This window comes from Hermetia illucens, chromosome 5 (assembly GCF_905115235.1).
Source record: "Hermetia illucens chromosome 5, iHerIll2.2.curated.20191125, whole genome shotgun sequence".
NCBI classification, from domain to species: domain Eukaryota; kingdom Metazoa; phylum Arthropoda; class Insecta; order Diptera; family Stratiomyidae; genus Hermetia; species Hermetia illucens.
This window is the reverse complement of record NC_051853.1, coordinates 64,775,105-64,785,912: the sequence shown is the minus strand read 5'-3', so window position 1 is coordinate 64,785,912 and position 10,808 is coordinate 64,775,105.

Below are 10,808 nucleotides of genomic sequence, written 5' to 3'. Positions count from 1 at the left end.
ACCAATCGATCCAGTAACTCAATATAGTAGGCGCTGCTGATTGTCTGGTCCTTTGGAAGAAAGTTCAGAAACAAAATTTTGTGGATGTCCGAAAACACAAGAGTCCATGACCTTGTCCGCTAACTGTTGTGTCTTCGGACAATTTAGTCGGCTTTCGCCCTTTTGTCTCCGACTGGGGCTCTTTTTGACTCCGGAATATAATGATGAATCCACGTTTCATCTGATATACCGATGTAAAAATCCTTTTTACCCCACGTAAACAGCTACAAATACCGCGCCCTGAATCATCAATTAGCTGTTTTTGCTCCACTGTGAGCAACTGCGGCACCCACTTCGAACAAAATCTTTTCATGTCCTAATTGTCATGCACAATTTTGGACGCAGTGTCCTTTGATATCTTTAGGATCTTACCTATGTCCTCCAACCTCGCTCTACGATCAGACAGCGATTTTTAGGAATTCATTGATGTTTCGGGGGTACGGCCACCTCAATTGGGCGATCTGGGCGTCCTGCGTCTTCGGTAGATGTTCGACCACGTTTAAAGTTCGCACACCATCAGCAAATGGTTGCTTTCGGCGGGCACTTTTCTGGGTAACATTTTTTCAACCATTTTTTAACTTCAGCGGTATTTTTTCCTATTAAAAAATAGTGTTTGATTAACACGGTTTCGGTTTTTTTTCCATCATTTAAGCAAATACAAATCTATCGTCATTTAGCCTTCAATATTTCAAGAATTACTAAACCGAATGCCATGAAACTTTCACACCTTCCCTCTAAAACTTGATTCTATCGAAAAGCGTGGTTAGTATGGTAACGACGCGAGTGTGCATTAGTCTCGGGACTTAACGACCCATGTGTTATCTCGAATGGATTAAATCACGTTCTTGACTTCCAGCTATTATGATCTTAAGCTCGTACCTCGGTTCGGAGTGTACGTACTACAGTCGCGTCAGGTTAAATTACCTTATGTGTGTTTAATAGTTAACTAATCGAATGTAGCCATTCATTTCGCTGAAGACACTGAAAGATAACACTGCTGGTTCACCTCCTCGAAAACTTTCGTTAGAATCCAATTATTTAAAATAAAAGCAAAACTCGTTCCTTAATACCACGCCTACGAGACATCGTTAACGGCTTGTTGAGATGCGCTTCATTTCCTTCCAGGACTTCTCGAAACCTTCGCAAGTGCTTTTGGACCGGCCCACTCGTCAGTCATCTTAAGACAGTGGATTCACTGGATATGCACTCTTTAATATGTCACCTGATCACTTGCCACCGGGTAACTGGCTTGTGCCCCAACCAAATTCTTTGTACGGAACACTACTAGCGTACCCCAATGATACGTCACAGGCAGGTGCTCACGAAGCCTTAGAACTTTAGAGTATCAGTAAGGGTTACTTTTTACATGCTCCTGCCATATAGCACATCTTCTTTTTCAAGCAAGCAAGTTGGCTCGCCGTGATCGGTTCCGCCACTTTGTTCTATCAAAGCAAAATTTGGATGCAGTCACGATGTGGCTGACCAGGCGAAACAATCTTGGCGAGTGAATTCGACAACATCTTTGTCTCCGCGAGAGCTGTTCATTGTCTTTTATAGTCGGTCAACAATCAGAACCATAAAGGGCGACTGGGTGGATGATATTGCGGGAAATTTTAGATTTCGATCACAAAGAATGCCAGTTGTAGAAAGCCAATTCATCCAGGTTGCGTTAATGCGTGAAACAATTTCATAACGCAGTTCTTCATTGGCCAATAGCGTTGACCCGAGGTATTTAAATCACTCAGTTCTGGGCAGATCACTGCCATTGATATTGATAGTGCCTATTTTATGGGGATTGATCATCAAGAATTCAGTTTTATTCGCTCTCAATCTGAGTCCGTGTTGTATGTGGCGATAATTCCATTCCTCAATAAGTTGCTTGAGATCATTTTTGCTACTAGAGGTCAGGAAAACATTATCGGCATAAAGCAGTGTATGGGGCGCTGGACGTTGGATGTTCCGTGTGACAGCGTCCATAACAAATACAAAGAATAGTGAGAGCGCTTCCTTAACGAACACCGACAGAGACATGAAGCGGTTTTGATACGCCCGCCTTTTTTTTCGGGTTGTAGTAGAGCAATTGAACCCAGCACAGGAGTTCCTCCGGTGTTGTCGTAGAGCACACCAGATGAGTTCATGTGACACGGTGAAATGCTTTCTCCCAATCCAGAAATGCAATGTAAAGAGGTGGAGATGTTTCTCACGGTGTTTCTCCATGAGTAACCGCGCAGCGTTTATTGCGTTAGTAGTTTCTTACAAACTCGTCTTGATTCCCGGTTATTTGAACGGTGTCACGAATACGATTGCCAAGAATGCTTTCAAAAATCTTCACGGCACGGGACAACAACCGAATCGGACGATCATTTGAACGTTCTGCTGGACTACCTTCCTTTTTCCATTTTGGAACTTTGGTACTTTCTTGCCAGTCAGACGGTGTTCTACCTTTCTCAATTTCTCGATTGATGAATTCACTGAGCTACAGTGTTGGTTCCCAGCTCTTCGCTTTCCAGAGCTCAGATGCGATATCGTCAAGTCTTGTTGTTTTCTCCGATTTCATTCGTTTTATTGCTTCCTCGAGTTTAGTTGCACTGGCAGGTGGAATTCTTTAAAATTGAAGATCAGCAAATTCTTGAGTTGAAATCTGTTCGAAATACTCTCGCCATCTCTCTGTCGGGGATTATCGGTCGGTAAGCAAAGTATCGTTCTTGTTATTAACGCAACAGAAGTGTTCGATATCTTGCGTGCGTTCGTTTCGGCTTTTAGCCAGTCGATACAGATCCTTCTCGCCATCCCGAGATCCCGATACAGATCCTTCTCGCCATCCCAGTTTATCGTAAAGATTTTTGTAATGGGCCACTCGGGTGACAGCGATCGCTTTCTTTGCTTCCCGGTTGGCATTCTTATAAATTTGGCGATTGGCGAGCGTTTTATCGTCGAGAAATTTGTGGTAGAGGCGTTTCTTTCCACGGACCTTCATTTCAACATCGTCATTTCAAAGTCAAGTATCTCGGTTGATGTACCGCTTACCTGGCTTGGTGAAAATGAGGGTTGCAGGGGCCGATTTGTGGATCGTGTCTTTAATTTGGTTTCACGATTCCTCCACATTCGTAATGATAGGTAATCACTTAAGTGAGTTCTTCTCATGAAATTGCACCGTTTAATGCGCGGCGGGCCAGTGCATTCCTCCTGCTGTTTTATCGGTGGCTTAATTCGCAGGACGGCAATCAACGGCCGATCTTGAGGTACAATGGTCTCGTAGGGAACAACTTTGCAATCAGTGACGGTAGTCAAATGTTGGCGTCTTACGAGAATATAGTCGATTTGCATTTTACCGTTCCCACTATAATCTGTAGGAAGATGAGGCAATCGTTTGATGAACCATGTATTCATAAGTACAAGGTCTCAGCTGATATAATGGTGAGCTTCATCATCAAATCGTTCGACTTCTTTAATGGCATCACGGAATCTGAGATGATGACAATGCCAACACCATATCGAGTGTGTGGGCTACCAAAATAGAAGTTTATAGCCATTTTTATCCCGTTCGTGTTCTATGTCGCAGCATTTAGCACCAGACCACCGGGTTTCTTGCAGAGCGCAGATATCAATGCGCTTTTTCCGAAGGGCTCTTGCGAGTTCCTCGGGCTTTCCAGTTCGGGTGTCAATACTTAGCGTGCAGACACGTATTTGTTTTGTTCGGACTAATTTACTTACGTCCTGACGCCGTCCATGCGTCAAGAACCCTTGCCCATTTCTCGACAGGCTCGGAGCCCGTCCTGCCGCGTCGACTGATGTGGACGCCCTTGCTGTTAGCAACAAATTAACAAAAGCTTGATTTGTTTTTAAAAAAGGTGGGTTCTTAAAGGGTTTTCCCCACAAAAAATATGTGTAACGTCAATTTAAATCGCAATAATGGCATTAGTCATGGCACCAAAATTATATAACAGTAGGGCCAATATTTAGTTAAGTTAATTGTTAACAGATGATCCTAATGTCGAATTGTACCAGATTAAGAAATTGTTCTATAATTAATTGGAGAGTACGGTTTTATAATTTAGTGTAAAATAAATGCTTATATTAAAGTTATAGAACTGGTTTTTGTCTAGTGCTACGCAATCTAGTGATATGAGTCTACGTAAAGCAAGAGTGTAACAATTGGTGACAGCGGTCGGATTCCGTAAGCCAAAATGGTGAAATACGATGGCTTGAAAGTACAGCAGCTGAAAAGGGAGCTGTCGGCATTAGAGCTCCCTACGACGGGAATTAAAGCAGAGGAGACTTCGCGAAGTTTTGGAGTCGCAAGGTGTTAATGTCGGGAACGAAGCCATCGAGTGGTTGGCGAAACGACAGAAAGAAGACGTCAAAAAGGTCAAACAGCACATGGGAAGCCTTAATACCAAATTTGAAGAGGTGACGAGAAAATTCGATTCAAAAGTCGACGATTTGAACATTAAATTTCAGGGTTTACAAGTAAGCGTGGCATGTGAATCAGGAAAAATAGTGAAGCTGGAGCTACATGAAATCAAATTGGGTGGATATTCAGTTGCAGCCAAAGACAACCCGTTCAAGGCTCCATCCTATGATGGAACATGAGGGAGAAAATAAAAATAAATTGATAAACAAAGCGAAGCTAACTCGTCGTTTAAAGGGGCACAGCCTTACAGTAGGTTGAATGTTTAAAGGACGAACCTTTACGTTGACATTGGACACCGAAGCATCACATTCTATCGTCCGAAGTGACCTAGTTGATTGAGTAGAGCCAACAACAAGAATTTGTCTGAGGACCGCCACTGATGAGAAAACACCTGTATTGGGAAAAATTGCTTAAGATATTACAATTGGTACAAAAACCGCGAAGCACGAATTTATAGTGGCAGACATTGTTGACGATATCATTTTGTGAGTAGATTTCATGATAAGAAATGGATTTACTTTAGATGTAAAGATAGAATTTTGGGATATAGAAATACAGAAATACAGAAATATCTTTAAATTTAAACTGCGAAAAGGTACCGTCTATCTAGGGGCCTATGTTATACAGCGACAAATCATTCTCGCCTACACTGAAGCCATATTATAGGTAAGATTAAGTGGAGATTCTGGTCGAGATTCATTGTGGTTAGTCGGGAGTGATCAGGAAGGTATACCGGACGGAATAGTTGTTGGCGAAACACTTGTAGAAAATAAAGAGTTGGTACCAGTAAGAGTCCTGAATTTGAGCAACACGTGGAAAGTGTTAAGGAAAGGAACAGTCATCGCTCGATGCCAAAAAGTTACAACAGTGATCAATCACGACCCTCGAAAAGATGACAATGTTAATTCCGGAAAAGGGAAGAATATCAAGAAGCTACAAAACGATTGGACCGAAAAGCTACGCGAAAAACAAAAGCGTAAAGCTCAACAAATGTTGAAGTATTACTTTGGATTATTTGATAAAAAATAACAATGGTAGAACTTCGATAGTGAAGCACAGGATCGATGCAGGTGAAGCCCATCTGATACGGGAAGCTCCCCGAAGGCTGTAATTAGCAAAGCGAGATGAGGTGGAAAAATTGACAGAAGTAATACAGCGAAATAAAGTCATTAAAACCAATTCTAAAATCATATCCTTAGAATAAAACCCCGCTAAAAAAGGCATTCCACAAAGAGCTAAATTAGCTACATTTAGACATCTCACAGTCAAAGGTATATGGGTTGCTAAATTTCCCATACTCCGGATATCCTGAGAATTGTTCATATTGTGAATAATATTACCAGCACATCAACTAATCTATGGAGTTCCCCAGTTGTACTCGTGAAGAAGGATGGCAGTACTCAGTTCTGTGTAGATTATAGGAAGTTGAACGACATAATAATGAAAGATAGTTATCTACTACCGCGAATTGATCATACTCTGGATATACTATCTGACAGTAAATGGTTTTCTACCCTGGACCTGGAGAGCGGATAGTGACAAGTGGAAACCGACGAAAATGATCGAGATAAAACTGCATTCAACGTTGGCAATGGATTGTGGCAATTTTTGGTAGTACCTTCTGGACTATGCAACGCTCCAGCAACTTTCGAAAAATTAATGGAACAGTATTGAAGGCCTTCCAGTGGAAAATATGCTTAGTCTATCTGGACGACATTATTGTAATGAGAAAAGACTTCAACGACCATCTGAAGAACTTACAAGCAGTGTTGCAACGAATTCAAGATGCCGGGCTCATACTAAGTGCAAAGAAGTGTTCGCTGTTCGATGTTATTGGATTGGATGCCGACAGTCTGTGGTCGACTGGATAGGAACATACGTGCAATGTATATCCACAAGAGGACCGCAAACATGATGTCGGGGAATCCTACGGAAATATATCGTAGGAGCACCATTTGAACGGATTGCCATGGATGTAGCCCAACCGTTTCCAACGAGCACCAAAGGCAATACGTATGCGCTCGCCGTTATCGACTATTTTAGTAAATGACCGGAAGTATATCTAATACATAACCAGGAGACAAAAACGTGCGCGGACGTATTTGTGAAAAATTGAGTATGTTGGTTTGGAGTTCCGTTAGAACTACACAGAGACCAGGGAAGAAGCTTTGAATCGGAGTTTTTCAAAAGTGAATATGAATCAATGCCAATGCGTCCACAATAAGATAGAATGGTAGGAAGATTTAATCGAACCCTGCAAGAACATCTTAAGAAAGTTGTCGACAAGGATCAGAAGAACTGGGACAAAGCAATGTTACAACATTTAATGGCATATCGATCGGCAATTCATGATACTCCAACAAAAATAATCTCTGAGTCTGATTTGTGGCTCATAGCGAACTTGAAATTTGAAATTTCTCACGCTACGGAGGGAAGCGGCGAACATTTTGTGCTAAAGAAGCGTCGAGAGCTCCATATGATCCATGAAATAGTCGGGGAACAATTACGAATCGTGCCTGACAGAATGAAGGCAAGGTACGACTTAAGGACGAATTCTGAAGGCTTTCTCGAAGCACAATTGGTGCTGCTTCATAATCCACAAAGCAGGGTAAGAAGAGCCTTATCGACTAGTGAAAAGAATAAATGGTGTCGTCTATCCGATCCAAAGGTTTAGAAATGGCAACGCCGAATTGAAAGTAGTACACCTGGAGAGAATGATACCCTTTAAAATATCGGTGGGATTGTAGCGATTCTTCTTCGTGTAAGACGAACAAATTTAGGTGGTTAGCAGTGTGATGAAAATCACTTTCGGAAAAATATGTGTGACGTTAATTTAAATCGCAGTAATGACAATTAGCCATGACACCAAAATTTGATGACAATAGAGCGAACATTTAGTTAGGATAATCGTTAACAGATGACTCTAAAGTCAGTAAGGAGATCTTGTCAAAGGCGAAAAGTAATTTTCAAGCGAAATCTTTACATGCCTTTTTGGAATGTTCCACGGGGTATAAAAGGGCTCTAGGTTCGCCCACGGAGTCGGTCTAGTTCTATAGTTAGAATAGATCGCATCGGTTATGAATACGCCTCGAATTGTACCAGATTATGAAATTGTTCTATAATTAATTGTGCAGTATGGTTGTATAATTTAGCGTAAAATAAATGCTTATATTAAAGTTATAGAACTGGTTTTTGTCTAGTGCTACGCTTTCCAGTGATACGAGTCTACGTAAATAAAAACGTAACAATACTATTTATTTGCTTTTTTTCAATTGGGGTCATTTTGGACCCACAACACCAATAACGTAAGTAGAAACATCGACACAAATTAAAGTTTAATTCAGGATCGGTTAAGGATTAATTCAGGATTGGCGTAATTTATCTATCTTTATTACCTACGAGTTCTAAACTAAAACTTCATAAAAAATATGCTTACTCTTTTCAGTACTACTAAAGACATCGTCTCATTTAATTCTCATTTATTTTAATTACTTTGTGTCTGACAACCAAATTCTATTTTTCATTTTTTTTAACATTTGAAAACTCCAAATGAACTTGAACATTCTAACTAATTAATTTCTATTTCGCGTATGCATGTAACGTAGCTGAGGTCATGGACGCTCGAAGTTAATTGCAAAAAAAAGATCGTTTGTTACGTTAACCAGTTAAAAGATCAATTTAACGTGGAAAACATTTTTAAAAAATAAAAATTTACAAGCAGAAAAGACAACCCAAGAAGAATTGTGAGCACCTACTAGTTTTTAAAATTGTTAAACAGTTTTATATTTCCGAAAATAATAAAATTCTATATCGTGTTTTAGGAATATAAGCATCTGTTGTAAAAATGATTGGTGTTGGGTCAGCAGGCGTTTCCCAGATTTTATGCTCCATCATGGGTACCAATCCGTGCTTCGTCCTGGGGCCTATACTACCACCGACCTTAATTTTGCATTTCCCCAATGGAATAATCCACATTCACTGAGAGTGTATATACAATTACGCAACACTTTCTCACAAATGTATACATATATGCTTCTGCCTTTGTATTTTAAGGCAACGTGGATTGGTATCCACGATGGAGCATTAAATCTGGAAAACGCCTGCTGACCCAACACCAACAGCTCTAATATCAAACCCTATCTCTACCTCCACATAATGACCGCTGGGAGCTCCTTCTTAAAGGAAAGCTGCAGGCAGAGACGGATAAAGGCTAGTCTCCCACGCCTAAAAACGGGACAAATTGCACCAACTAATCCTCCAGGTTGGGGGTTGGGTAAGGCGGTGTCATACGAAATGGTTATTGGAAGTACCTGGTTTGCCCAAAAAGCGATCCACAAACAAATGTGTGCCGTTCCAGACGGGTCCACTTTCAAAAAAATTGACCACATGCTGATTGAACGCCGCCACCTCTCAGCCTTGATGAATGTCAGATCATATAAGAGGACCAATATAGACTCGGATCACTATTTCGTTGGCGTGGTGCTCCGTGCTCGAAAAACACCACCACCTAGAATCTCTTCTGACAATCAAGTGAGATTAACACTGAAGCCATCCACAGTGTAGCCCTCCGTAATACGTATAAAGGAGAAATGGATGTCTCAATAACCGCAGTTAACAGAGGTCCAGCAGATAAAGCATCAACAAATGATCTTCACAATCACCGGAAGAACATTATCATTGATATGGCCACAAACATACTTGGCCTCAGTCGCAAAAAAGTCGGAACGGCTGATTCACCGATGAATGTCTTAAAGGACATGGGCACGCACGGAGACGCAACTTCACAGGCGGAAAAAGAAAGCCTGGGAGAATCAACAGGTCTGTGAACTCGAAAAGTACAGGGAGCAACCGCACCAGGCGCGCAAGTTTCACCAACAATTCAGCATATACCTCGATACTCATTTTGCCGAGACAAAGTGGGGAAATCTGATTTCTGACAGAATGGCCATATTGGAGCGATGGGTTGAGTATTTTGATGAACTGCTCAACAAGCAAAATATCGGCAAGTTGGAAGTACCGCCAACTGAAGATGATAGACAAATACTGCGATCATCAAGTATGGAAGAAACATTCTGTGCATTTCAAAAACCATAAGTCGCCAGGAACCGGTGGAATTACAGCCGAATTGGAGGCGATCAGCTACACCAAGTTGTTCATCAACTTATGCTCAAGATGTGAGGCAGCGAATCAATGCCTGAAGACTGGCTTTATCTGTCCCATACATAAAAAGGGAAATATCACGCAATGCTTCAATTAAAGAGGTGTCACGTTGCCGAGTACCATCTATAAGATATATTTATCTATCTTACTAGATCGGTTAGCCCCATACGACCAGAGTATCATTGGCCCATAAGAAAGAGGCTTCACTCCAGGCAAATTAGTAACAGATCAGATTTTGTCTCTGCGACAAACGATGGAAAACTGTTGGAATATTGACACAACATCTTTTCATTGACTTCAAGGCCGACTATGATAGCATAGCCAGGGTAAAACTGTACACGGCCATGAGATAATTCAGTATACCGACCAAATTGATAAGACTGACTAAGACTGACTAGGCTGACCCTGACCAATGTGTGAGGCCAGATAAAAGCAGTAGGATCACTTTCGAGACAATTCAACATCAACAACGGTCTAAGGCAAGGGGATGCTCTATCATGCGTCCTCTTTAACCTGGCCCTGGAAAAAGTGGTCCGTGGTGCAGAGGTAAATGCGAAAGGCACCATCCTTTTTAAGTCCACACAACTATTCTGACGATATCGACATCATGGGAAGAACAACCCGAGACCTACAAACTGACTTCATCCAGATCGAGCAAGCGGCGCGAGATCTTGGCCTGCACATCAATGAAGACAAGATGAAGAATATAACGGCAACGTGCCAAAAAGCAACCAACCAACAACAAATCGCACTGGTCAAAACAGGAGTAATAAAGATTGGAGACTACAACTTTGAGACCGTTGATAACTTCTCCTATTTAGAGTCGATACTCACAACCGATAACAGCTACGATGATGAAATCCACGCACGATTATTGGCTGCCAACACAGCCTATTTCAGCTTACAAAAACTGTACCGCTCGAAACGTCTCACCATAGTGTCAAAGCTCTTACTGTACAAGACAATAATCTTGCCAGTCCTCATGTATTTCTCGGAGACTTGGGTTTTTAGCAAGAAAAATTGCGAACTGTTGGCCGCGTTCGAGAAAAGAATCCCGCGAAGAATTTTTGGCCTCCTATATGAAGATGGACGATTCCGTAACCTACATAACGACGAAATCTTTGAGCGATACCTTTACCAACTGTTTGTGGACAAAATCCGGCTCAATAGGTTGCGTTGAGCGGATTACTTAATC